This window comes from Dufourea novaeangliae, unplaced genomic scaffold (genome assembly GCF_001272555.1).
Source record: "Dufourea novaeangliae isolate 0120121106 unplaced genomic scaffold, ASM127255v1 scaffold21, whole genome shotgun sequence".
Classification (NCBI taxonomy): domain Eukaryota; kingdom Metazoa; phylum Arthropoda; class Insecta; order Hymenoptera; family Halictidae; genus Dufourea; species Dufourea novaeangliae.
Genome location: NW_015373910.1, coordinates 1,096,391 through 1,108,544, shown reverse-complemented (window position 1 = coordinate 1,108,544; position 12,154 = coordinate 1,096,391). Strand labels below are relative to the sequence as shown.

The window sequence follows — 12,154 nt, the reverse complement described above, 5'->3', positions numbered from 1 at the left end:
GGAAAATATAATTAACTTCCCCTCTGACACTGTGAAATAAATCTTAATCGCGAGAAGAAACGAATTATGTAGCAGACACTGCATTCTTAATTTTAACTGATGTTACTTGTAAGGAGAGTAAAAACGGTATCTTTTTGTATCTTTTATTTCAAAATTCATACGCAGTATATGATTTAATCATGTATTTTATAATACAAGGTCTATAGTAGTCAACGAAATATAATTCCTAATTGTATGAGGTCTGGTGATGCTTTGTGCATACAGGGTGTTCCACCTAACTTGAGCACCTTTAGTATCTCACTTGTCTTTGATTTGCAGAAAATTAATTTTAATAAATACTCAAAGTGATGCCCATCAACTTCGATATATTTTTGCACAAATCCCTCAATCGAAGTTATTTTATTACGTAAATCTACTCTCATACATTTGTGGATTTTTCGCACTCAAGGTCACATGAAGGTCACACCATTATAGGTTATTATTAATTATTACACCATGCTGATAAACATATGTAGCGAGGAAAGTTGTGATAGATCTGCGAAAATTTATTGTTGTAACATTTTAACCGTCGTTATAAGAGTGTACTAACTCGTCATTTTTAAACTTCTGGTACAAAAGTAAAATAAAGATTCAATTAAATTTTATTAAACTTCTGATACTAAATTTTAGACACCGGTGTATACTATAAATACATAAAATCTGAAATCAAGTAGGTAATCATTGGTATAGTTTTCTATTATGTATATGACAATAAATTATGAAATTCAATTGCAATTATAAATGGAACTAAAATTGATTAAATATATAATAATACAACACAATCTCGGTTGTTAATAATAATAATAAATCGATAAGCTCACAAAATGTGAGACAAATGGGAAATTATAATAGTATTACGTTTTTATTAGTACCGTAATCGTGTGTAAACAACAAAAACTATACATACACACACATATAAGTATTATAATATTAAACATGGAAACAGAAAGACCTCGAAAATCTAAATTTTCCAGCGTTTAAATGGTGAATTTATTATAGTCATAAAATTTTCTAACGAAATTAAGAGATATAATTCACTGAACAGATTGCAATATACTCGTCAGTTTTGGAACGTGATAAAAGTGCCATTAAAAATTATAAAATGCACATAGAATTGAACACGTTCTACTGGCTTAAAAGCGCAAGAAACACGCAGAGAAGTCAGAGGAAAAGTTACGAGAATGTAAGGTGCCCGGAAAATTCCGTTTAGTCGTATTAAAAATGACTTTATTAAGTAATTTTAAAGTTTCAAGAATCTTATTCGAGGTATAAATGGAATTTAATTCCATCCAAACGAAATTCATTAAAAAATTTTATGTATTTTGTAAATAAAAATGTAGAGAACTTATAAATTTGTATATTGACGAAGGTATTTGATGTATGTTAAACAAATTAATACTTTACCATTTCAATATTCTGTTGGTAATATAAAACAGTTTTCTGATAAATAAAATATTCATAATTATATTAAGTATTTATACCAATTCTGTATGGACTCATCTAATGCCATGACAAATTTAAATAGGAATCATATTAATTGTGTAATCTTTAAAGCATAGTATTTTTTTTAAATAAATAACCCGAGTAGATTGCTACCAAAACAATTCTAATAGATTAAAGTATTGAAAGACGAGTGGAAAGAATGTGTTTGGTACATCGTTTAGAACACTCTAGATAAATTACAGGAATAATTTGAATCTCAAACTTGAGGGGCAATATGGGTTTAATGATTCTCTCATTGAAACAAGAAACCATTGTAATCATACTGTACGTATAGTGTTGCAATTCCGAACCACAAGAGTTATTCTGCTCTATTATTAGATATGAAAATCTACTGGTTTAAAGTAGGTACTTCTGATTTCATTATAATATAAAACAAAACAAACAGAACACATTGTGTCAGTATCGTGGATTCAACGATATCCAAGTAATTATTCTTTGAGAATTATTCAAATAGAATTTGAAGATATAAATCAATAATTATTAACAATAAATGATAGTTAAAGTTCGTAATTCAAAGAAAATAAAGAACTCAGTAGGAAAATTCATGTAACGAAACTGTATTTTTAGTAACGAAATAAAAAAATACAATAAAAGTGAACGAGATTTTCTCTCGAAATGGCATTATTCAACGGTCGTTTCTATGAAATTTTATTAGAAGCAGTAAAGAAAATGTGTTAAAACAGAGGAGTAAAAAAAAAGGGAATCTAATAATCGAAATAAAATACGCCACGTTGCAGTGTTTTCCGGTTTCAATGCTGAATCGCAGCATTGGGGTTGACGTGTAGCCGAGAAAAGTCCGAGATATCCTACTGATTCCGAGTGATCTACGTGATGTCTTAGCAAACATTCTTCGGGGTCCCCTGCGGCCAGTGTGGCAGTCGATGTGTTCAAGATAACACGGTCACGTCAGACTACGTTCCTCCGGTTTACGGTAACCCGTGGACATCTGTTCGCTACTTGTTACAGAATCTGTTCCAAGGAACTCGAATTTCGCTGCGACTCGTGGCGAGGGGAAACTATTTTCGATGTTGTGATTTTTGAAGTTTTACATTCCTCGCAAATAATCTTAATATTTTAGTCTTTATACAAATCATACAAATGTATATGTAATGTAAAATACATTTGTATATTATAGTAGAGCCTCCCGTATGCGAACTAATAGGAAGACATAAGTGGTCGGATAAAGGAATTGTCGAATAATAGGATGACCACATTTCAGACACGATTTTCTAGTAAAGTGGAAGACTAATTGAAAATAAAGTAAATGGAAATTTTGTTATAAAAAATATATTTATAATAAATGTCTATTTCTTGTAAGTGTGTATCTGCTTACTCCATTTAAAATCAATTATTCATACATAAAGAGGTTGAAGAATAGTTTCCGAAGATCTTTTATTTGCCAATTAATTTTTATAAGATGATATTTGACAAATATAAAAATATTATTTAAATTCCTATAACACTGTATACGAAGCTATCTATATAAAAATTAATCGAAAAGAGTGTAACCTGTTATATATCATACGTCATAATAGATACCGAAATATGGGATTCCGAAAAATTCGAGAAAATACTTTTAGCAGAAAAACGAAGCAGATTGTTAGTCGGAACACGTTTAATCGGGACTCGTGTAATGTCTCTAGGCGTCTTTTGTAATTTACATCGCTGTTAATGGATGCTCGCTATGCCTGATAAGTAATCCGCAGTTAATTGAATGTGTACCACCGTAGAGAATTCGAGGTTGGAGATTAGGTGGAAAAAGAACTACGAAGTGCTTCTAATTACGTGAATATCGCAATCGATTTAGCTACTCTACAGGGGTTTCGTATATCCGTTGCTACAGCAATTTAATTTGTGCTGCTCTTAGCCTGTAATAACATTTATAAGCATTGTTTCCTATGGAAATATTATCCAATAACGTTTTAAACTATTAATTCCCAATGAAATTGAGGGTAGCTAACAATGTTACTGAATTTTCATGAAGTCTGGGTTATACCGAGGAAAATTTTAATGTAAATAATTATTTAATGACTGTAAAAAGTAAACAATATTTCATAACTGTGCTCTCGTAGAACCGAGTTAGGACAAAAAAAGTTGTAGGATGTGTTCAAAAATTAGAACATGTTAGACAATTGTATTGTAAGAAGTTATTTAATGTTATTTATCGAAAAATAAATTTTCGACTTTATTTTCAGATTCATTCTGTATTGAAATTCTGACTTACACATATGTATATTAAGGAAATATGTAATTATGTGTATGTTAGTTATATGTTTATTATTCTATTGCTTATTTAAATATCAGTATCTTGTAATGATAATTATTATACTATAGTAACCTTCAGTTCTTTTGTTAATTACGTTAGAACTACAATCTATCATATCTAATATTAGTGATCGTATTAGAATAATACAATATAAGACACAATCAGTCCAATATTACCAAAAAAGTGAAGTTGTCGTTATTTACACAAGTTTATTTATACAATAATTATTATCATTCGGTACCATTTGAAGCACAATTATAAATATCAAAGACTATTTCATTTCCTTCATTTTCAGTAACAAATCTTTCTTGTTAAAGATTAATATTCATTAGAAACTAAAAGAAATTTAAATTTAATTTAAATTCTGACTTAGAATTCCAATGTCTACATACAAATAAGAAAAATTATTTTCACATTTCAATCCGGTCTCTTAAAAAACAATGTGCCTAGTTTATTTTATTATGCAACCAGTGACCATTGTTAATAATTTACTTTGATAAAAATTTCATGAAATGTCTATTGTAGAAACAGAAAAATTCAATAAACCGCACTTCTGTGTCCAACAATCTTATATGTATTGAAATAGGCGTCTAATCGTTACATAAAACGAAGCATTGTGATAGAATAATAAGGAATTTTTACTCGAAGATTATCCGTAGGATCATTGTATACCATTTGTCGATGCAAATCAGTTATGAAATTCATGAATCGAATTACTCGAGTTTGATAAGGACTGAGGGGAATGATTCGAAGTTAGTCGGACAGGCCAATCAAGTTCTTCGGTCTGTTCCTTGATTAAGTTTACATTCCACGAAGTACGTTGCCCAGTGACCGAAGCAACCTCTTTCTTTGGGGGCCGATTTTCACGCCGCGACGGTGTCCGGTAACAAGTTCTGCGGTCGCGTAATCACTTTACCGGAAGTGTGAAGAACACTTTGCGGTCTCGTCGACGCCGGACGGCTTTCGAAACAAGCGTTTTTTTCAATTTCTCAACGTAATTGCGGTCGCGCAAATCTTTTCGAAGGAGAACATTTCCAACAAGTAATACATTTCACTGCTACGGATATAATGCGACATTGTCTCAAAAACTCTGTAATTAGAAATCGTGCTCGAGTCTCGGTTTTGCAGTAAAAAATAACGCAGATAGATCAATTGTTGGTAAATATTTACAATAAGGAAGCCAGCTCCGATTACAATGATCTTTCGATATGATGTCAGTCATCACTCTGAGTCCTGAGTAGTGTTCTGAAGATTTTAGTTGGAGGTAGCCTCCAAGCCTTTAGTTTGTAAAAAAGTTATGAAAAAAAGTTTAAGTAAATCATTATTTAGTACTTTTACTTTCTCACCGATTTCGTTGCGTTGAAATCAGAAACAGAATATTTCTCTTTCAAAATTACTAAGAAAATCATAGTACCATCCTCCAAAACAATAGACTGAATGAGCCAAACCTACAAAGCAAAATTTTGTCCAATGCTTATTGTAATGTTACGTACTCAACATGGCTACAAGTGTGATGCAAGGTCTGCCATCAACAACTTGCACGGAGATTGGCAGCAGATTAGCATCAAGTCTTGCAATATACCCTAGGTTATAAATTGACCTAGGTTAGTTAATCTGGGTGGTGTTGCAAGACTTGTTGCTAAATTGCTGCCAATTCGCTTTACCATTTTGTCAGCAGGCTTTGCCATTATTTGCTGACAATTATCTTGAAACTTGCATACAACTGGTTATCAGGGATTCTTCCGGACTATCAGTACATAAAATTAACCGAAAAACCCTGATCCCTTAACAAATTTAATTAGGTCACAATTGATCCAATGTCTGTTATGTGTGTCACTGTCACAATGTGCACAGTTCGAAGGTTAATTAATTACGACATCGCCAACCGCCGGTTAACCCCTATACATTGGCAGCCGGAATATAGGTCATCGATGCCTTCCACGACACGCACAACCTGTCAATGATAGAGTTGCAAGCACCGTCTAGTATTATCAAGGAACAAAAGAAAAAACAACGGTTGATCGACGGACGATGTAACATTCGCGATTAACTAGATCCAGACGCCGTGAATACGGTATTAGGGGTGGCCCAGTCAGCCTCGCGTGACGTGGCTTCCGTGACGTTGCGTGACGACGGTGAGGCGCGGCGTGAGCTCGCGTGACAAGCTTCCCTCGTTAACACGTGCTAAACGGCCGTGAATGAACGGTTCCGTCGGGGCTGGGTTCGCTTTCTGACACGAAAACGTTTGCTCTGGACTCAATTAACATTGCCGACCGCTCGCTGCGCGCGCGTGCCATGGTTAATGGACAACAAAACGATAATACACCAGCCGAGTAATTTTGCCGGTCGTCCGATCGCGGCCGCGGTTTCATAAACGAAATCCACGGACCCGACCAATTATCATCCCTGTAATTGCGCTGGCGGTGGCATCAATTCTGACGAACCGCCGCGATAATTCGACCAGATATCGAACTGTATGGGGACGAGACCTATTAACCGATAAACATCTTCCCACTTTAGGGACGGAAATCCTGATGGATCGCGGAATCGTTCGGGGGCCGATCTCCATTTCTATTGTTAGTATCGCGTTTTATCTAGATTTTTACACGGGTTCAAACGTTTGATGTCGCTGTCGCGATAGGGTCGTCCACTTTCACAGAGGGGAGAAAAGTGTCTGAAACAAAATACTGTACGGTTTTAGAGGCGGACACATGATGTTTCAATTTCAATGTGTTATTTTTAAAGAGTATGAGATAGTTCAGAAAATTTGTGTTGCTCTGGGTACAGTGTTTTTTTTTATTATTAGATTTCTGTTATTTTGGAATATATTTTGAATAGAGGGTCTTTGCGAGGTAGATGTCGATTTCTTATTTTCTTTTCAGTAATACAACTACAGTGATTCTTTGATGAATGCAACACGAGCTACGACGTTATTTTAATCATTGGGGGGATCCCTCTCTGAAATTAATCGAGACAGAGTAAACAGAAGGTGATCAGAGGCTCGGCTTCGGGATAAAAGTTTGAATAACGACTAAATCATGAGAATACTTGAAAATATTGAATTGTGTTACTTTCGTGTTAAAATTGTTCGTAGCGAGAGATGATCAATCAACGAATTTCCTTTCGATTGTATTTCGGGCAAAAGAGTGGCGTGTATTCAGTCGTAACGAATGCGTCGGTAATTTACAGCAAATGTCCATGTAGCGGGAAAAATAAATCCTCGTGCCCGGAGCCGAAACGTCAGCGAACCCGTTTCTTTTCTGATACATTTGGAGCAACGTAGAGCTTTCCAACTTCATCTTTATTTATGTTCACGCGAAATATGGAATGTTACGTCCCTGTTGGCGTCATAATTCAAATCCTCGTAAGTCCGTTCCGTAGTACAAGAATCCTGTGCCAGGAAGTGTGTCAAAAACGTCACGGGAGTTCGGGGACGGTGCTGCATAAAATGCACACGCGCGCGCAAAAACACCGCCGTTATTCTTTCGGCGAGAAATGATTAGACGATAACCTGTCCGTTACAACATAACCCTCCTTGTCTGGTTGTTTCACTATAATACATTTGTTTTGAAATAATACCAAACATTTTGCTTTATTGAGAGTATTCAACATATATAACAAAAGGGTTCAATCGTTCGAATTGTACCTTATCTTTGATACCTTGCAACGGAAATGTCAATGAACTTTCACAGCCCGTGATAAAACTATTGAAAACATTAACCGCAGAACGGACGTCAAGCACGTCACGATGACGAATTGTAAAATCGAGCAAACAGCTCAGCGATTTCTTTCTTCGTTCAACCCCCTGTCGCTTTGTCTATAAAGTTTCCTCGCTCGATCCTTCCAACGACTCCAAGATAAAGGGTCTCCATTCCCACGGGATCATAAATCTGGAAGTGTGTGCGTACGACCGAGTATGAATTTCAAAGCTTTCACACGGGTACAACCTTCTCCATTAATCGATCCCATAAACACCGTTTAAGCATGACGGAACGTGACGAGAAAACTGCCCTGGGAAATAGATATCCCTCACGCGAAACTTTTCTACTGTATAAAGAAGGCAATCTATTTGTCTGGGAGGCTTTTAATACAGGTAATACAGTAGAGCCAGGCTTTTTGGTATCCATAGGTACAGTAAATCCTCGATGAGTGTTCGAAGGCTCTTCGCCACTGAACATTAACACTTTGACTGCCACGTCACCCAAATATGGGTGACACGTACATTGAAAAGTGTCTGGATTATTTAAACACTGTTATAAAATGTTTGCATGAAATTAATATCGCAGTATAATTTAAAACAAGACCTACAGTCTCTATTAACTAAACTCATATCTTTTCGACAATTTATGACTTAAAAAACGAAATAAAGTGTGTCTGGCTACGTACGGACTTTTTCACTGTGGCAGTCAACGTGTTAAAGATTTCATAAACTAAGGTCAATGTCCCTATTTCTAATCACGTCCCGATTTCTGCACAGTACGTATATATTTTATTTAATGTAAAAAGTTAAATAATAAATTAGTTATACAAAGAGTTATTTAAATTAGTTCAGGCAGCATTTTAATAGAAATAAAATTTAGTTTACTTAATCTTTAATATTGTTCGCTGAAGTTTGGTTTTGGCACTTCCATTTTCGTTGAGCAGGAATAGGGACATTTCATACTTCGTATTAAATGAACTATTTTGAAGTTAAAATGTTTTTAAAAATACTTTTATTTAAATTTAATTATAAAGGGAGGTTTAAATTTTATATCTAATAAATTCTTTTGCCGATTGCTGCACAAATAAATAATAAAAATCAATTTCTGCGATAGCAGAACTCTTACATGATTAGAAATAAGGACATTGACCTTAATCAATATGCGTCTGAAAGAAATATCATTGGTTTCGGAATTACATGCGCTATTACTGTGATAAACCTCATTCAAGGAAATTGACCTCTCCTCGTCAGTGCCGAGAAGTCTTCGAACACTTATCGACGATTTACTGTATGTAGTGCTTACGTACGATGTATACTTTCTTGTATTCGATCGAATTTTACTCAATTACTTACGTTGAAAATTTTCTATAATTTAACAGTCATAAAGATGAGGCATCCATAAATATTTTTAAAAAGTGTCAATTTTCTTGTTGTCTTTTTAAATAAATGGGATTTAGTAACAGAAAAGTGATTGTTCTGTTACTTGAGAATTCCATGATCCGAATACATGTATCCTTATTAATTCGGATGAGAGAGGCTCGACTGTAATACGTAAAAATGAATTATCGATGGATGAATGTAGTCGATCCAACGAAATAAAACGCTTACAGAAATTCAATGGCCATCGCTGGTCGTGATCAGGAATAAAAAATTGTCTGGCCGTCGTTTCCTGTTTACTAATGCAGCATTTGTGAAATACGTCTTATGAAATATGATCGTGTTAATGAAAATGGGTCGATTGCGCCCTATTGTTTCACTCAACGGAACGCCGCATTCACTGAAAGCGGACTTCATTCTACGGTGAAATTATCGACGCGAAAACGCTTCTTTTAATAAAAGGAGTAAAATACATAAATCTCATCCTTAATACCGGTCTTTTGAGATTTTCGTTGCTGTATTTCATCGTTAAAAGTGCTGAAATCAACGAATTCGTTGAGGAATGTGTATTTTCTTATTATTTCGTTAATATTCACCGAAATAATTTTATCCTAATAATGTTCTGAGAGAAAGTTTAACAATTAGAATTTCATATTTACTTTCATGACCGACTATTATATGTATAGGACAAAGTTGTCCAGAATGATGACCTTTACAACATATTTCAAGGTCATTGAAATCGGAGGTGACACCCTTATCCTGTATAATTACCATTCTTTTTTTAAAAGCCCAAGATAAAAGTCAGAAAGAGATCTTTGTAATTGTCAGTAATTAGGACAAAGTGTGGCTTAATAAAATATTGATAAAATTAATTGAAAATGATCTCTTTTACAATACAATTGTTTAATTTCTACCTGATAAAAAAAATATGTTATAAAAAAATTCATATTTCATGGGACGCCTAATACTTTTGGCAAATACTGTCGTCGATGTCACGACGAATTGCTGAACTGTCACGATGCACGGCACGGAACCATTTAAAATTCGGTTTTGCCGTTTGTATTGCGATACGGCGCGATACAACTGTTCTATATCGAGGAACGTCACCCTATGTGTACGCGTATGCCGCGGCGAGCTGAATGCCGGGGTGTTCCGCATCGCAAACACGAACGCTAACGATATCGTTCGCTTTGTGCCAAATGTGACGGCGGATCAGCGAGCGAAATTTTCCCTTATGGAATTCTCGTAATTGGAATTGCTACCAAAAGGTATATAGCCACGGGAGGCAGGGTCGTATACATTTAAGAAGGTATGTTCCTGTGACGTCATCAGCCACGTGAAACGTCAGCGCTATTATGTCTATTGTGAATGTAGCATTTCGCTCATTGCAACGAGATTACCGACATTTGCATAAATTTGTATTTTTTATCGGTAATTTATTGAAGAAAACAAGTAAACGTCGATCCGGTTGATCTGCTGGAACAGCATAAACTTTAAAATAAACGAAAATTTAACTGAATTTTGTTTAGGCACATAATATACTTAGCAGGTTGGGGGTATGCTGTATGTACAGAAATATTTGTAGCATCATTGTAATACATATGGCACTGATTCATTCGCGAATTTACTTTTTTTATAAAATAATTTAAAGCCAGATTTTTTCATAGAGTATTTCTTCTATTCATATCAATTTAACAGTCAATTAATAGTCCAGAAGCAAACAAGCCATTAAGTGACATGTAAAAATAGGTAGAGTTGGAGAATAAAACTGAAAGCTACATTTGTAAAAGCTTGAAAGTTTTCATTTAGTAATCACCTATGAAAAAGATTTCCAAACTTTACCTATTTTTCGACGTCTCAGTGTAGTGTACGTCGTTAAGATGTGTAACCTTATGCTCCTTCATTTTCTACTTGCTTTTATGCTTTATATATATGTATATGTATACAGTATTGTCACTTTATTGCTCACTCAGTTGCTTGAGACTGTTAATGTGATTATACAGAACATTGCGCGCGATTCCGCGACCTGCGACGGTTTAATTGACTAACGCCTCAGTCTTGCTGACAGCAAGAACGAAGTGTAGCGATACGCAAGTAAAATCTGGCGCAGGTGTTTACTTGTTTATCTCTCTCTCTTTCATTCTTTCTTTTACTTTCAACAAGACTAAACCTTCTGTTGACAATTCCGACGCGTGTCTAAAGAGGTATATTAAAAGAACAATAATGGAAACAACATCCAGATATTTTAATATACTTCCTAACTAATATTCTTCTGAACTAGTTTTATATTTCCTGTACAAGTTTTCATTATAAGTTCGTGTTAAATAATAACGTCACAACTGAGAGGATGCTTCTTGAATATGAACGTTCCCGCGTGAAACATGATACCGTGACGAATATTCTGTGAGCAACGAGAAACGAGAGATATAACAACAAAATTGGCGATTGCAAACAGAAAAGGTGGGATGGGAAGGGATGGTGGGGAGGGAGAAGAAGAGATTATGGAGTTGTATATTCGAGAGAAGTAGTCCAGAACTTTACCGTGGGGTGACTTCTAAAAGCGACCGAACACACAGGAGGAAGGAGGGGGAGAGAGAGACCGGGGATAAATCGAAGGAAGATAAATGTTCTCTAAGATATTGGACAGAAATTTGTGTCGTCGTTATTTTTCCTTTCCCTTCGTTTTTTACCGTCGACACGAGGCGATACGACATCGACAGGACGAGGGCCCGTCACCGACAATAGATTTACAACAACTAATACCAAGATCATTTTTAATTTTTCACATACACAGGCATTCCTTCATACGACTAGAAACATTGAGCAATAGACGATACTTTTTTTATTTAAATGATTTATCGTAACCAAAATCAGTTTTAAATATTTCATTTTTAACCTATTTATATTAAGATTCATGTAGGTGTCTATTAGGGTGGTGCTTAGAATTCAACTTTTAAAATAATGCTTGGGCACACTACCATTTTGTTCTCTGTGCTGAGAAAAGGGCCTGGTTAAAATTTTGTTACATTTCATAATATCTTAAACGTTCCTACCCGTTTATTAATATTTCGAATTGTGAATCCGTACACCGGGCTCTCTATAAAACTGAGAGTCGGATTTATAAAATACTTATAACAGTATTGGTGCTATTAGTCAGCAATTCCGACAAAAATATCCTCACATTAAGAAATCGACTTTATTAGACTAATGATATTATCTTCGAAATAAATTTCTATAAATGTGAATTGACTATTCTTAGAAGTTATTGG

The 12,154-nt window shown here is 34.9% G+C and overlaps 1 protein-coding gene across 1 annotated transcript in view; it reads left to right on the top strand.

The window, feature by feature from the left end:
• LOC107193958 (neuronal acetylcholine receptor subunit alpha-7-like) overlaps positions 1-12,154 on the top strand; it is a 246,598-nt gene that overhangs the window by 63,600 nt on the left and 170,844 nt on the right. The gene's annotated exons all lie outside the window — the stretch shown is intronic.